The sequence below is a fragment of the Myodes glareolus genome, chromosome 21, assembly GCF_982192425.1.
Source record: "Myodes glareolus chromosome 21, mMyoGla1.1, whole genome shotgun sequence".
In the NCBI taxonomy this organism is placed as follows: Eukaryota; Metazoa; Chordata; class Mammalia; order Rodentia; family Cricetidae; genus Myodes; species Myodes glareolus.
This window is the reverse complement of record NC_142046.1, coordinates 21250985-21266823: the sequence shown is the minus strand read 5'-3', so window position 1 is coordinate 21266823 and position 15839 is coordinate 21250985.

The following is a 15839-nucleotide window of genomic DNA, read 5'->3' as shown; positions in this document are numbered from 1 at the left end:
TTTTCTTTTATAGAGTTGTCATGGTCATGGTGTCTCTTCACAGCAGTCGAAATCCTAACGAAGACAGTATGATAGGTGCTCAAGGGTTGTCCACAAGCATACTAAGAGCTCTCATTTTAGAAGTGTCAGAGGATGGGCTATAGGCTGGGAAAGAATGGCCAAGAGAAGAGTAACGTGCCTCCATGAGCCTGTTTCACCTCCCAGAACCTTGATAGCACTCATCAATCCCACCCTTCCCTCTACTGTTTGGACACAGATTCTTGTTATATGCAACCTCACTCAGCCCTTGGATTACAGGTCTGTCACTATACCAGGCGTCGCTCTCCTGCTCTTGACTTCATCATCCCTTGCATCCGACTTCTCCTACTCCACCACCTCTGACTCTGTCCCTCCTCACATCTGTCTACAAAATGCTTAAATCCCCAGGGTCATACCTACTAGGCTCCATACTGGCAGTCATGCACTACATTCTGGTGTCATTCACATCTTCCAGGAAGACCCTACAGTCCCTGAGTTGCTGACTTCCCTGTGCCCCTGCTACTCTTAGTGGGAGTGGGTATTACATGGCCTCTGCATATCACTGGCAAGTCCCCTTTCTTTAATTGTATTTGATGTCTGCTAGGTAAACCCTACCTTGGCTACTGTGCCATCCTCCTGGCTAAACAGAAGGACAAGAATTTTTTCCTTTGAGTATGACCAACATTTACCTTAAAAGTGAGACACTACCAGTGGTTCTATGGACGAGGCGCAGGAGCCCTGTCTCTCACCTGGTCCCCAACCCCTTACCTCTGCAGCCCTGAGCCTGCTCTGTCACAATGATGCTTGGCATTATCCTCTCTGAGCTGTAACCCTGTGAACTACGTGAGCACAGATTTATGTGCTTCCACACTTCAGTGGGAATCATTTGTTGTTGCCACATGGGTTAGTCTGCTGTGTAACCACTTATTCTCCACTCAGGTGCTGAGACATTCCCTGCTGATAGGTTCTCCCGATGTGAGGCAAGAATTGGCCGATCTGACTCCAGGGAAGAAGTAACCATAGCACATGCTCTGAGACCCCATTGGGTGCTAGTCCACTGGTCATAGTCTTGTCCCCCACTTTGATTTGTCTATTGCCATTTGGTGATTCTTTTTTTTTTAAATATTTACTTATTATGTATAAAATATTCTGTCTGTGTGTATGCCTGAAGGCCAGAAGAGGGCACCAGACCTCATTACAGATGGTTGTGAGTCACCATGTAGTTGCTGGGAATTCAACTCAGGACCTTTGGAAGAACAAGCAATGCTCTTAACCACTGAGCCATCTCTCCAGCCCTGGTGATTCTTTTGATGTGGAAGTTCGTAGCTTTCATAGCTGTAACACAGTCTAAACATATTGTACTAGAGAAGCAACATGGGAGATGGATGGTTTATTTTGATGAATGTTGTAAGGAGAATAGTCCATCAGGGGTACAAAGACATGTCGACAAAAAAGGCTGACAGGTGCGGCAGCAGGAATATGAAGCTGCTTGCTCACATCTTGAAAGATCTGGAAGCAGACAAAAGGGATGCTAGCACTGGCTTGCTTCTGCCTCCCTTCATTCACTCCAGGACATTAGCACATGGGGTGATACTGCTCTGTTCACGGTAGTTCATCTCCCTTCAGTTCATCTTCTCTGGAAATGCCTTCACAGACACATCCCAAGGTGTGGTCTCATTAATGGTTTTTCATTTGCTTGTGCTTTGTTTTGTTAGGGTTTTGTTGGGGGCGGGGGAAAATAGTTCTATTTGGGTAGCCCTGGCTGTCCTGACACTCACTTTGTGGGGCAGGCTGACCTCAAACTCAGAGATCCTCCTACCTCTGCCTCCAAGTGATGGAAATTAAAGGCAGGTGACACCATGCCCAGCTTCTTAAGTACTTTTTAATATAATCAAATTAAAAACTGAAATTATCTGACACAGCCAACATCTTGTCATTTGACCCCCAAACACATCTGGTGCAGGAGAATTGTCTGTATTCTGTCAATCATGTTTTAAATAAACGCTGATTGGTCAGGCAGGTGGTGTAGGTGGGAAACCCAAACAGGAAGTGGAAATGATGCAAGGAGTGCAGGAGAATTCTGGGGAGGAGGAAGTTGATTCCTCCCACTCCTGCCCAGATCACCAAAGCAGGAGGTTGTGATCTGCCCCATTGAAAAAGGTACTGAGCCACATGGCTAAAATAGATCAGAAAAATGGGTTAATCAAGATGTGAGAGTTAGCCAGTAAGAGACTAGACCTAATGGGCCAATCAGCTTTATAATTTATGGAGTCCTCTGTGTTATTTTCTTTGGGGCTAAACAGCTGGGGGTACCGGGCAGGACAGAAAAACACAAACAAACAGGCCCCACTCATGTTAAAGAATGGCTCCCACGTGGATAACTGCATCCACAGAAAGCCTGAGAAAGCTTGAGAAAGACTAGAGTTAAAGCATTTCAGTTTTCATTTGAAGCAGGAAAAAAGTGCTGTTTTAAAATGCTGGCTTTCTGGGCCGACCGGCCAGGGAAAACTCTGACTCTTTCAAGCAGGCCATCCTGACTATGGAAACACTGTTGCAGCTTGCTTCCTGGCAAGGATCTTGAAAAGCCATAGGAGCTTTTGAGTGTTGTCTTCGCCATATTCCTTAGCAAATTAAAGACCCACATGGTCAAAAAGAAATATACAGTAAAGAGAGATTCAGAAAAAAAACCCTCTAAATGGTTTAAAGTTATTAAAAAAAAAAAGTTGGGTGTGGTGGTACACATCTTTGATCCCAGCACTGTGGAGGCAGAGACAGACGGATCTCTGGGAGTTCAAGGATAGCCTGGTCTACAGAGGGAGTTCCTGGACAAGGATATGCAGAGAACCTGTCTTAAAAAGCAAAAAGTTAAAAGTAAAAATAAAAGAAATAGAGGTTAAAATAAAGCCACATAAAGATGGAAAATACGCAGAGAATCTTGATACTGTATACTATTATGCTCTCTTTGAATTGTTTAAATGCTGAGGAAGGAGCAACAGTTGCTAAAAGATATTTGCTTATAAATGCTGCAGAATTAATCCAAGATAGGTATTTTGAAAATACCTTGGCTTCAAAATTGAAGTCAAAAGGTATGTTACTTTGGAGAAGAGATTTTTCTTTTGTTTCCACAGAAAACGAGAGGCTCTGGATTTATTCTGAGTTAAGAAAAATCCAGTTTGACCAAGGAAGGCCACCTGAAAAATCTCCAACAGGAATAGATGGCCCAGATGTCTGAGTTCTTCATCCAGAACAGGTTCAAGACTGCTGCCTGAGATGATCAAGACTCACAGGATACTTCAGGCAGGACTTGATTATAACCCTAAATTTTCTTGAGGTCCCCATAAGATTATCAGCACCTCCAACTAGCCTGGAATACTACACCCACATTCCCAAAAAATGGACTATGGATATTTTCCTTTTTTTAAAAAAAAAAAAAAAAAGAGGGGGAAGTGGTGCAGGAGAATTGTCTGTATTCTGACAATCATGTTTTAAATAAATGCTGATTGGCCAGGCAGGTGGTGTAGGTGGGAAACCCAAACAGGAAGTGGAAATGATGCAAGGAGAGCAGGAGAATTCTGGGGAGGAGGAAGTTGATTCCTCCCACTCCTTCCCAGGTCACCGAAGCAGGAGGATGTGATCTGCCCCACTGAAAAAGGTACTGAGCCACATGGCTAAAATAGATCAGAAAAATGGGTTAATCAAGATGTGAGAGTTAGCCAGTAAGAGGCTAGACCTAATGGGCCAATCAGCTTTATAACTTACGGAGTCCTCTGTGTTATTTTCTTTGGGGCTAAACAGCTGGGGGTACCAGGCAGGACATAAACCCCAACAAGCAGACCCCCTCATGTTACACACATCACTTCAAACCATAGCACTGCATCCATGGCCCCTAAAGTACCATGATCATCTCATTATGGGGTACCTGCTGCAGAGGAAGCAATCTCAAGAGGCAAGAAGGAAACTTGGTTCAGCATGACTTAATTAGCTGGACAGGTTCAAGCTTCTGCAATGTGACCCTGAGCCATTTATTGTAAGTATATTTAAACACAGCCCAATTGGGGGGGGGGGAGTTCCTAGTGTAATACAATCCCCTGTGCACAAAGAAGCATAATGACATCAAAACTCAACTCAATGTCCATGTCACTTCCTCCAATAAGCTGGATTCTAGAGATAGGCTACATGTATTAGCTTAAGAACCCAGGGGAGGTTCTGATACGGTCTTGGTCATACAGATAGCATTGGGCTATTAGCTACGTTCAGTCCTGGTTGTGGGTGCTTGGGGAAAGCCTCTGGTCATACAGATAATGCAAAGATCATCTAGACTAATAGCCACCTCTGGTCCTGCTTGTGGGAGCTTGATATGGCCTGGCCCTTCAGATAACACAGATTACCAAGCGATTAAACACCTCCAGTTTCTAGCCTTCTGGGTAGAAAAACAGGCTATACATCCTTTTCTCTGAAAAGACAACATTGCATGCTTAGCATTCCGGGTTTCCCTAGTGACCCCTGGCACAAGGACTTTTGTGCTCCCAAACACTGCAAAGCAGTCTTAGTGCATTTCTCCGAGCCACCAAAGGCTAAGAAGCAGGCTCTCTGTCTGAACGCCAGTCTCCTCAGCTCACTTCCCCCGACACTTTCCCAGCAAGGTACCCGGGGCCCCATCTTTGTAGAATTTTCTGTTTTTATTGTGTGTGTGCAGATGTTAAGGACTGTGTAGAGGTCAGAGGACAACTTTGAGGAGTTTGTTCTCCTGACTTTGCATGGGTACTGGAGATCGATTTCCTGTCACAGGTTTGGCAGCCCCATCTTGTCAGCCGCACGGGGTTCCCCACCTTGGAAGGAACTCTCCTTTCACATGAACCTGTGCTGTTATCCCCTGGATGGCTCTAGGAAACTCCCCATCCATCTGGCGTTTATGCTGCGGGGTTTTGACCCTAAGAGGTTCTTAGTCGGCACTGTGACAGTAGCCTCCTGCCATCCTTTGGAAGTGCTGAGGATGTGTTCCCCTGTGCTCCCTTCGAACACTGGTGTGACTGGGCTTCTCTGTGTTAAACACTTCAGCTACTTTCCTGCATGATTTAAGGAAGGTATCTACTTGTTTTTATTATGGCATAAATCACCACAACACCATTTACGGGAAGGACTGCCCTTCCTGGGCTCGGCCTTCCCTTCAGGTAAGTGAAAGACGTGGACTCCTGAAGTTTCACAGAAAGGCCCCACTTGATTTTCAGTGGGAAACGTAACTCTTCTCGAGCTTTGATTTACCCTTGAAGATCTTATAATCAGCCTGTCCAGTTAAGCATATACACACAGTGGGCTTTTCACAGAAATTGCATACTATCAATAGATCAGTTAGAGGCAAAATTAAATTTTCGTGACTTTGAGCTTCTAATATCACAGCAATGTGTATCTCTGTTGGGTAGGGCCATTCTTCATGATTTCAGCAAACACTTGCACTTTTTAATAAAAATTCTACACGTTTATGCTGTTTCTTTCTGAGATGTTTTGTCCATTTTCATGGTTTGATAGGATTGGTTACTTCTCTGATGTGACTAGATGCCTGAAGAGAAACAACTTATTAAGGAAGGCTGTATTTTGGCTCAAGTGCCATGGTGGGGTGGTGGTACGGTGGCATGAGGCAGCTGGACATCCTCCCATCCTCAAGCAGATGCAGGAAACGGACGGATGCTGGCACTGAGCTTGCTCTCTTCTCTTCATCCAGTGAAGGACCACAGCCCCGGGACAGTGCCACCTATGTTCAGGGTAGTCTTCCTCCCTCCATCAAACCCTAGAGGATCTGTTCTCAGCCTTCCCAACGCTGCGAGTGTTAACACAGCTCCTTGTGCTGTGCTGACCGCCAACCCTAACACCATTTTCCCTGCTGCTTCAAAGCTGTAATCTCACTACTGTTAAGAATCATAATGCAGATATCTGTGTTTTCTGATGGCCTTGGGCAGCCCCTGTGAAAGGGTCGCTCAAGAGGCTGAGAACCGCCATGGGCTTAGAGCATTCAGTGTTACCATGCTGGTTTTAAATCCAGTCAATTTGACAATGAATATTAACTATAAAAACTGCACCCCTTGTCAACTTGACACCTAAACACATATGTCTTGGGGTTTTTTGTTTGGTTGGTTTTTTATTTTTACTTTTTTTTTTTGAGATCATGTAGCCCCTACTGGCCTTAGACTCACAGAGATTGGCCTGCTTCGGCCTCCTGAGTGCTAAGATTGAAGACAGGGGCCACAATGGCCAGTTCCTAAACATATACGTTTTAAATCATAACATATCATTCATGAACTATAAAGTTTCATGTTTATCTAGTAATATAAAATGCATTGACTTCATCTCCAAAAGCTCCTAGAGTCTTTAACACTACCAACACTGTTCAAGAGCCCAGAGTCTTCTGAGACTCAAGGCAATCTGTTAACTGTGAACTCTATGAAATTAAAATACAAATTATACACTCCCAATAGACAATGGTACAGAGTAAACATTCTTTTATTCCAACATACTATTTTCACTTGAGAGCTTCCCAGCATGCATCTCATCACACTCATTCCCCAGTCCTCCCAGATCTTCCCCCCACCCTTGTGACCTCCTCCCACCAAAATAAAAAAAAAAAAGGAAAAAAGGAGGGAAAAGAAAAGAAACAAACTCAAGTCCAATTCCTATTGCTTATATACTCACTGGAGTATGGCCGAACTCCCAGTGTCCAGTCCCTTAAGGAAAACTGAGTCCTTCCCCACCCCCACCCCCACCAGAAGCCATCAGCTATGAAGAGCTGCACTTCAGTATGCCTATCACAATTTTTTATTGTTTTTATTGAGCTATACATTTTTGTCCCCTCCTCTTCCTTCCTCCCCTTCTACCCTCTCCTGTGACCCCCATGCTACCAATTTACTCAGGAGATCTTGTCTTTTTCCCCTTCTTATGTAAATTCATGTATGTCTCTCTTAAGGTCCTCTTTGTTATCTAGATGTTGGGCTCTAACACAATTTTTAAGAGTTCTCTTGGATGATTTCCTATCTAGGCTGTTACTTTTTTTTGGTGGGGGGGGTGGAGGTTGTCAGAGAAGCCTTCTATGGCCCTCTTTCTTAACTGTGACTCTGCAGTCATCGATGTTACTGCAAAGGTAGCTTCCTTGCCCTTTATAGTCAGAGAGAGCACCAATCATGGACTTCCACATGGTTTCTGGTGACAGCACAAACCACAGATACCCATGTGATCTCCACCATCAGCAAGTGCCATGGACCTCAGCATGGTCTCTGATGAAGTACAGACCATGGACAACAACACAGTCCCCTGCCGCGGCACAGGCCATAGACACCATCACAGCCCTCTGTGGACAACGATATAGTCCCTGATGGCAGCCCAGCTGACAAACATCAATATGGCCTCAGGTGGGAACACAGGCTACCCACATCAGCATGGTCCTGGCAGCAGCATAGGTCACAGACATTGCACAGTGGTAACACAGGTCACCGACATCAACGTGGCCCCAACTGCATCAGGACAATGAGCCCCATTATAGTCTTTGGTGACAGTACAAGCCACTCACATCAGATGGCCCCTAATGGCAACCCAGGCCACGAACAGTAACTAACATGCCTCCCGTGGCATGGTGGCACAGACTACTGTTCACCTGGGTTCCAGCAGTAGCAAGGGCCTTGGACATCCACATGGCCTCCGGTGGCAGCCCAGACCACAGACATTCACAAGAACATCGAGTTTCACCATGGCCTGGGGAAGCAGACCATGGATACTACCATGGCCTCCACGGGCAGCACGGACCATAGGCGTCTTTCTAGGAGGTCCAGTCCAGAAAATGACCTGCTCTTCATCTCAGACATCCGTCACCACTCAGAGCTTATGTGTGTCTTTGGGGCAGACCCCAACAAAGCACTTTCCAAGGAGAGGGTTTGAGCAGGAACCCTTGTGGTGGCATTCTCAATTGAGGGTCTCCCCTTTCAAATCAATTTGCATTTGCACAAGCTGGAGCCTTCCATGGCGTGACTTTGTGCCTCTCCTGTTGTCCCAGGGTAGAACTCAAATGCCCTCTCTTGGATGTACGCACCCTTTGCCATCACAGCTACTTTCTCCACTCTTCTGTGCAGCGTTAGAACTGCTCGCACATTTTTCAAGCTTTCTGCTCCTCTCGCTGCTCTTTCTCACCGCAGATCCGAATAGGAGCAATGAGCAGTAGCTACGTCGCGGTCTTCAAATTTCCTCAATAATGCCTTCGTCCATTATCTTTTAATTCAGCATGGTGAAATTTTCAGGAAGGAAGCAATCACATCCCCCTCCCCCGGAGTATGACTAAGCCTCTAGCCCAGTTCCTAGTAAAGTCTTTATTCACCTCTAATACCGTGTGTACAGTTTCTCTACGTATGTGGTCATGTTTATTCAGGTAGACATGCACATGTATGTGCAGATGTATGTGTTCGTGGGCAAGTGGAGGGCAGATCTCAACCACAAGTGTCATTCCCAAAAAACTTTCTACCTTGTTTTTTTAAAGTCTCTCGCTGGCTGGAAGCTAACCAACAAGTATAGACTGGCTGGCTGTCAAGCTGCAGGGATCTACCTGACAGCTCCCAGGGCTGAAACAAGTAAGTACTATCATCTCTAGCTTTTAAAGAGTGAGTTCTGGGGACCACTCAGATCTTCAGGTTTTCAAGACAAGCACTTTACCAATCGAACTACCTTCAAAAAGAAAAAGAGAAGAAAGAGAGGCAGGAAATCCATCTAGGATATTATTGTTTTCACACAATGCATGAAATCACAAAGAGCGTGATACAAGGCCAGCTCCATGCTCTGGATCTAGAGCTATTCCAAGAAGATGCTGAAGTCCTTCCTCTTTGGTGCAGAGCTCCCCTACCTTCTGTCTCACCCACACTGACACTGGAATTGCAACATTTCTGACTGCTTGCTCTCCCAGCTGTCCCCAGATTTAACTCTAGAATGATCTATCATGAGGCCTGATCTAACCCACACATATCTAGCTGTACCTATATCTTGAAGACTTGAACCCACATACATGGCATCAGAAGATGTAGAACTGGCTCAAGTACCATCTTACAAGGAAGAAGTGGGTCCCCCAGTTGTTGGGAGTTGGTGTTCCAGAATAAATGGGGCTTCATGAGTGGTGGCCTTGGAAGATGGCCCAAGGAAGAGGATGCTGTGCCTAATAAGGCCTTTGAAGAACAAAAGGCACAAGTAAACCAAGCTCCATGAAGATGGGGCTGTTTGACTCCTGTGTCCACACAACCTGCAGAAAGACAATGGGACAGAACTGTGTCAGCAGCTGATGGCTCATCAGGACATCACTGTGCCCCATAGTACTGCCTATCACTGAGTAGAAGAGGCTAGACCATGCTCTGTGAAAGTCGAAGTAACATGGAGGGGATCTGGGATCAAGATGCTGCATGGATACAATGGAACTTGGAGGTACAGAGTTGAGATCCCTGCCTCAGTTTTCGGGCTTAGGACCTCCTGTTGAAAGAGGCAGCCAGCCTAGAAAGGAGAAGCTGGTAAGATGGACAGGCTAATACTCTGTCCGCCTTACTTCTTGGCCAGATAAATCTGAGGGTGTTGGTCTGTGGTTCCTCTGGAAGAATTATGTGACTTAAAGACATCCTGCTGGTGGCACAGTGTACAAAGTGTACAAAGTTGTAGCTTCTGACAACAGCATATGGGAACCAGCTATCAATCCAGGAGCAAAGGTTTTATATATTAATGAAACTGAGTTGGAATTGATCAAAATTAATAGAGCCGAAAACACAGTTCAAATAAAACCTTACCCATGAATGTCCACCACATCCACGTCTCGACAGGCCTGGCATGGGCCATGCTGGCTCAGACCTTGGAGAAGCCTACACATCCCTGCTCCCCCATCGCAGTGTGTATACTGCTTCATCTTTGCATAGACACCCTGAGAATGAGGCAGTCTGCACTGCTTTCTGCCTGGTACCACACTGGGCAGGCTGAAAGGGCCATTAGCCAAAAGCCAAACAATGCTGGCCACCCATTTTCTCTCTTGACCAGCCCACTGTCCCGCTGGTCTGTTTGCCGCTGCCCTCACTGTCACCTTGGGCTCACCCATAGAGCTGCCCCACACTAGGAACCACAGCACTACAGCCATGGGCTAGGTCCTTCTTTAGCCTTCAGAATGCAACAATAAACACATGCAGATCTGTGCTCCCCAACAGGCTTGTGGGGACCAAGGTCGACAGCTTCCTCTGTCCTGTCTTTGTAGAACTCATAGCTGGTGATTCTCTGGGACACTGTGCCGTGTAGCATGGCCTCTTCTCAGCCTCCACACTATAACCCACGTGTGTTCCAGGTAACAACACCCAGCAGTATGGCTTCAATTAGTTTGTCCATCACTACACTGGCCCTTTAACAGCACTGACATTTGGATTAGACAAGTCCCTGGGGTGGAGGGTAAGCGTACACACTGGGTGATGCCACCGCCTGCCATGCCAACCCTGCACCATTCCCAGGTGAAAACTGCTTCTCCATGTTTTGAGTTCCCAGACCCACAACTCTGCCCAGGCCCTGAGCCTCGCACCTAGGGGTCCATTTCCCTTCTAGACATTCTCCCCTAGACACTGAAATGAGATTTCAGACCGCAGTGGAGAAAACTGACAAGTTTATAACAAAGCTAATCTGGAAGAGCAGGGAAGGGAAATGAGACAACTGAGGGAACAATAATGAAGGATAATACGAAAATGGACTTCAAAATGACCCACAACCCAAAAGGTGCAGCATGCAGACACTACAATAAATTCTAGGTCAGATGAGGCCAACGCAAACGAAACTGCGGGGAAGCAACGAGAGTGAGATGGTTAACCTCCATTTTCTACTTGACTGGATTTAGAATCACCATGGAAACACACATCTGGGTGTGTCTGTTGAACATTTCCAGGAAGGTGTGAGAATGTGGGTGGCACCACAGGATTGGCTAAGGTCCTGGGAGAGAATGATCTGGGCACCAGAGGGCCTGTCTGCCTCCTTACTGGGCACAATGTGGCAGCTACCTTGCCTCTGCAGCCCTGGTATCCTTTTGTAAACCCTGAGCCAAAGGAACCCCTTCCCTCCTTAAGTTGCTTTGTCGGGTATCTGTCACGGCATCAAGAAAAGTATCTAGCGCAAGGGGGTAGTAATCTCATGGCGTCAGAGTGGGGACGCCTAGGTGGGGTCACCGCCGACCACTCACAGAAGCTGAGAAGTGTCGAGCTCCTCTAATCACAGGAGCCCACTGCAGCACTGGGGCTGAGAGTCACCGAGTCCAGGCACAGACCGCTCACCTAATTGCAGAATAGTTGAAACTGAGTGTGGTAAATCACTCCAAGTTAATTTCCTAAGAACATCATCAGAAAAGCAAATAACCACATCTAAAATAATGGCAATCTATAATACAAGAAGTGCATTTTCTCAATATTCAAAGAGCTCTTTTAGATCAATAATAAAAGGCATTAATGATTCAACTAGAAACAGGGAAAGGATGTGAAAAGTTGTTTCTTACTATCCCAAAAGAACTTTCAACACACAGGACTACAGTTCTTAGGTAAGCTTATAAGACTCTTGGCAGGCAGCTAATGGGACTGTCCTGAGATGAAGCAACACTATGATGCTCCAGGACTCTGGAGTAGACACTGTGCAGATCACAACTTTGCTTTTACAAGCTGTGTAAGTTTTGTGTTGTTTGCTTGTATGGGGAGGCAATCCTTCTAAAGAGTCACTGTGAGAAATGAAGGGGCTTATTTTGTAAATCCCAAGTAGGCTGCTGGGACACTGTGCATAAGGCAGACAGAAGGAACTGAATTTAACTACTGCCCTTGTTTCTCTAAAGCACAATAAATAAAAGGAAGTGCACATAACTTTATAGGCGAGATTTAAACTTATGTCAGTCTTTCTGCAGAGATGACAAGTGAGACACAGAGAAGGCAAAAGCAGTTGGTATTTGAAGGGAAGGGGACAGGATGGAGCCATAATGAAGATGTAAGACTCTGCCACCGACTGGGTACGGTTTACTGAGCAGGTGCCGCTCACTCCAGTCACTATGCTTTCCTTAGAATGACAGACCATTCTAAGACATAAACCAAAATGTTCTCAAATTCTTTCTCGCAGGTGCTCTGTCATGTGATAAGGAAGGTAGTGAACACAGACAATGGGCCGTGATAGGCTCCACAGTGCACTTCTTTGGATCTGGTGCAGGAGAGAACTAAATCCACAAAGAGTCCTCTGACCTCCATACACAATCTATGTCACATACATGACCAACCATTATATACACACATAACAATAAAAGAAATATAAATTTGATAGATAGCTCATATGTACATCTGATTCACATTTAAAGAAATTCAAAAGAACTCTCCCTTCACAAAGAACCAAAGAGATGTCTAGAGATGAAAATTTCTTTTAATTTTAAATTTTGTTTCCATGAATGAGTATCTTGCCTGTATACAATGTGTACCACATGCATACCTGCTGCCCATGAAGGTCAGGAGGATGTCGGATCCCCCGCAACTGAAGTAACAGATAGTTGTAGGTGTTAGGGACTGACCTAGCTTAGGACTGAATTCAGGTCCTCTACAAGAGGAACAAGTTCTCTTAATTGCTAAGCCATTTCTCCAGTCCCCAAAACCTGTCTGTGAAAAGTAAGCTCTCCAGTGTTGAAGAGGAAGCAGAATACTGAAGACAACACACTGGTTTCTGATTAGAAACAAGGCACGCCAGAAAGCATCAGGACATTTTCAATGTGCTAAAAGGAAGGGCTGGGAATGAGCTCAGTGGCAGAGCTTGCTTAGCACGCATAAAGTCCGGGGTTCGATTCCAGCACTGATGGGACATGCTTCTCATCCCATTGCTGGGATAGAGGTAGGAGAACCAGAAGTCATCCTTTGCTCCACAGGGAGTTCAAGGCCAGCCTGGGATATAGGAGTCCCTGCCAGGAGAAAAAGAAAAAACAAACATTCAAAGTGCTAAAAGAAAAAGAAAAACTTGTCCACCAGGAAGTCTACAGTCCCGAAACAATTTTAAGAATGAGTACACAGAGTAAAATAGAAACACTTTTAAAATACTATTACTGTATGAATATGATGTATGTGGTACAGGCAGAACATGCCACAGTGTGTATGTGGAGGTCAGAGGACAATTTTTGTAGTCTGTCTCTCTAGGTTCTAGGAATTGAATGCAGATTGTCAGGCTTAGTGGCAAGTGTTTTTACCTGAGGAGCATCTCTTTGGCCCCTTACATACTTTTGAACACACAAAAGCACCTGAAAAATACCCAAATACATCATGTAAGGAGAGAGCCAACTCCCATAAGCTGTCCTCTTGTAGAATCTAACTTTCAGGAATGAATGTATTCTAAAAAGATATTTGTATCTCACTTTTGTCATTGGACTACCAAAACAGTAGGCCTCAAGACAGAATTTCCTCAGCAAACTCTTCTTTCTGGAGGAAGAGACAACTAGAGAACCCTGGGAGCAGGCAGCAGAGGAACGTGTCAACTGACCTTGCAGCAGAGACCTGGAGTGATGGGCAGGACCCTCGGTCAGCTTTCTATTTAAAACTTACCTCGTGTCGGGACTTCAAAGATGGACTCTGGGGAGTGGTTACTGGCTCTCATTGTCCCATCTCCCAATATGACCACATTAACAAATCATTCTTATGGTTTTCACAATTAATTTGTCCCTTTTGATTGGCTTACAGAGCAGCAGTGGCTGAACCGAGACTGTTCGGGTGACTATGACCCCACACTGTGATCTCTACTGGCATGCTGTACACAGATACACACATAAAATAATAACCATACCGAATAAAAAATCCCAGATAGCTGACACATGGGTCAAAAACAAAGCCACAAATGAATTTTTAGAACATTTTAAACCTGGCCAGGCAATGGTGGTGTACGTCTTTAATCCCAGCACTAGCGAGGTAGAGACAGGAAGTTCAAGGCCAGTATGGTCTACAGAATGAGTTCCAGGACGGGCTCCAAAACTACAGTGTTTCGAAAAACCAAAATCAAGACAAAACAAAAGTTTAAGCCAATTTTAATTGAAAATATCACTTACGAGAATTTGTGGAATGAAATAAAACTAGTGCTTACGAGAATAAGCAATAAAATCTGATGGTCTTTTTAAAAGTGCATTGAGTCAACTTAGGGTTCAGTTACAGATGAACAGGAAACACTGGGCACACTGTCAGTCTGCTAAATTATCTCCACCTAAATGCTGCTAATCCAGTTCTTTACACCTCAAAATTTTAAGTTTAGAGTAAAATATCACCATCAACCAAGATTGTCTACTGGTCTGCAGACACAAGGATACACACCTTTAAAATAAACACGATGTAAATTGGAGCAGTAAACCCATACAAGGTCAGGTCGGCCACAGCAATACCCCACTCCAGGTACCAACTTGTCTAAGGGTTTCGATTGCTACAATGAAACACCATGACCATAAAGCAGGTTGGGGAGGAAAGGGTTTATTTGGCTTCATCACTGAAGGAAGTCAGGACAAGAACTCAAACAGGGAAGGAACCTAGAGGCAGAAGCTGAGGCAGAGTTAATGGAGGGCTTACTTCCCCTGGTTTGCTCAGCATGTCTTTTAAATTTTTTTTTGTTTTATTTTTATTTTATTTTTGTGGTTTTTCGAGACAGGGTTTTTCTGTAGCTTTAGAGCCTGTCCTGGAGCTATCTCTTATAGATCAGGCTGGCCTCGAACTCACAGAGATCCACCTGCCTCTACCTCCCAAGTGCTAGGATTAAAGGTGTGCGCCACCACCACCCAGATCAGCTTGTTTTCTTATAGAAATCGGGACCACTAGACCAGGGATGGCACCTCATACAATGGAATTGGCCCTCCCCCAATGATCACTAATTGAGAAAATGCCTTATAGTTGGATCTCATAAAGGCATTTCCTCAACAAAGGCTCCTTCCTCCTTGATGACTCTAGCTCGTGCTAAAGTGACACAAAACCAACCAGTACAGTGCACTGAGAATGGTGTGGGAATTTGAAATCTCAAAATCCACTCTAGTGACATACTTTCTCCAACAAGACCACACCCCCTAATCCTTCCCAAACATTTCCATCAACTGCAGACTAAACATTCCAATATATGAACCTGTGTGAGTCATTCTAATTCAAATCACACAGAAGCTTATCAAGCACCCTAAACTATCAGGAGCTACAAGAGGAACATCCCATATGATGGCTACACATTGAACCAAGGGTCCAACCTGTCCCTCCCCTGCCAACCAGGAACCAGAGACAACCTGACTGCAAGCACATATCATGGGCTACTCATCACTCTAGCATGAAACCTTCTTCCACTCTTTGAGACCTCTAAGAGAGGACCTCTGCTTTGCCTTGTGCACCTACTCTCTCTTCAGAGTCCCTGCCATACTGTCTTTTTGTGGCATTAATAACTCTCCTATCAAATTCCATACCCAAAAGAACAATCTGCTTTTCATTCAGTGGTTCCCCAAGCCAGATTTCAATGGACCCTTCCTTTTGGTCTGCAGTGCTCTGTCTCAGGTGAATAGAGGTTTCTTTATATTTCTGTATGGAGGGGGAAAAAAGTCCATCTAGACACATGCCTTATACTTTCTACAAAAGTTCACTTGATGGACTATAGGCTTAAATGTAAAAATATAATAAAACTTCCAAAGAGATATAAACGTCTGTGTAGTGGTCAAAACTTACCAGATACTTAACATCCTTTTTTTTTTTCTGACTTTAATGATTTTCTTGGAGTTTCACATCACGCTATCCAATTCTGTGATGTGGGATTTCTCTCTGTATGCTGTGATTAGC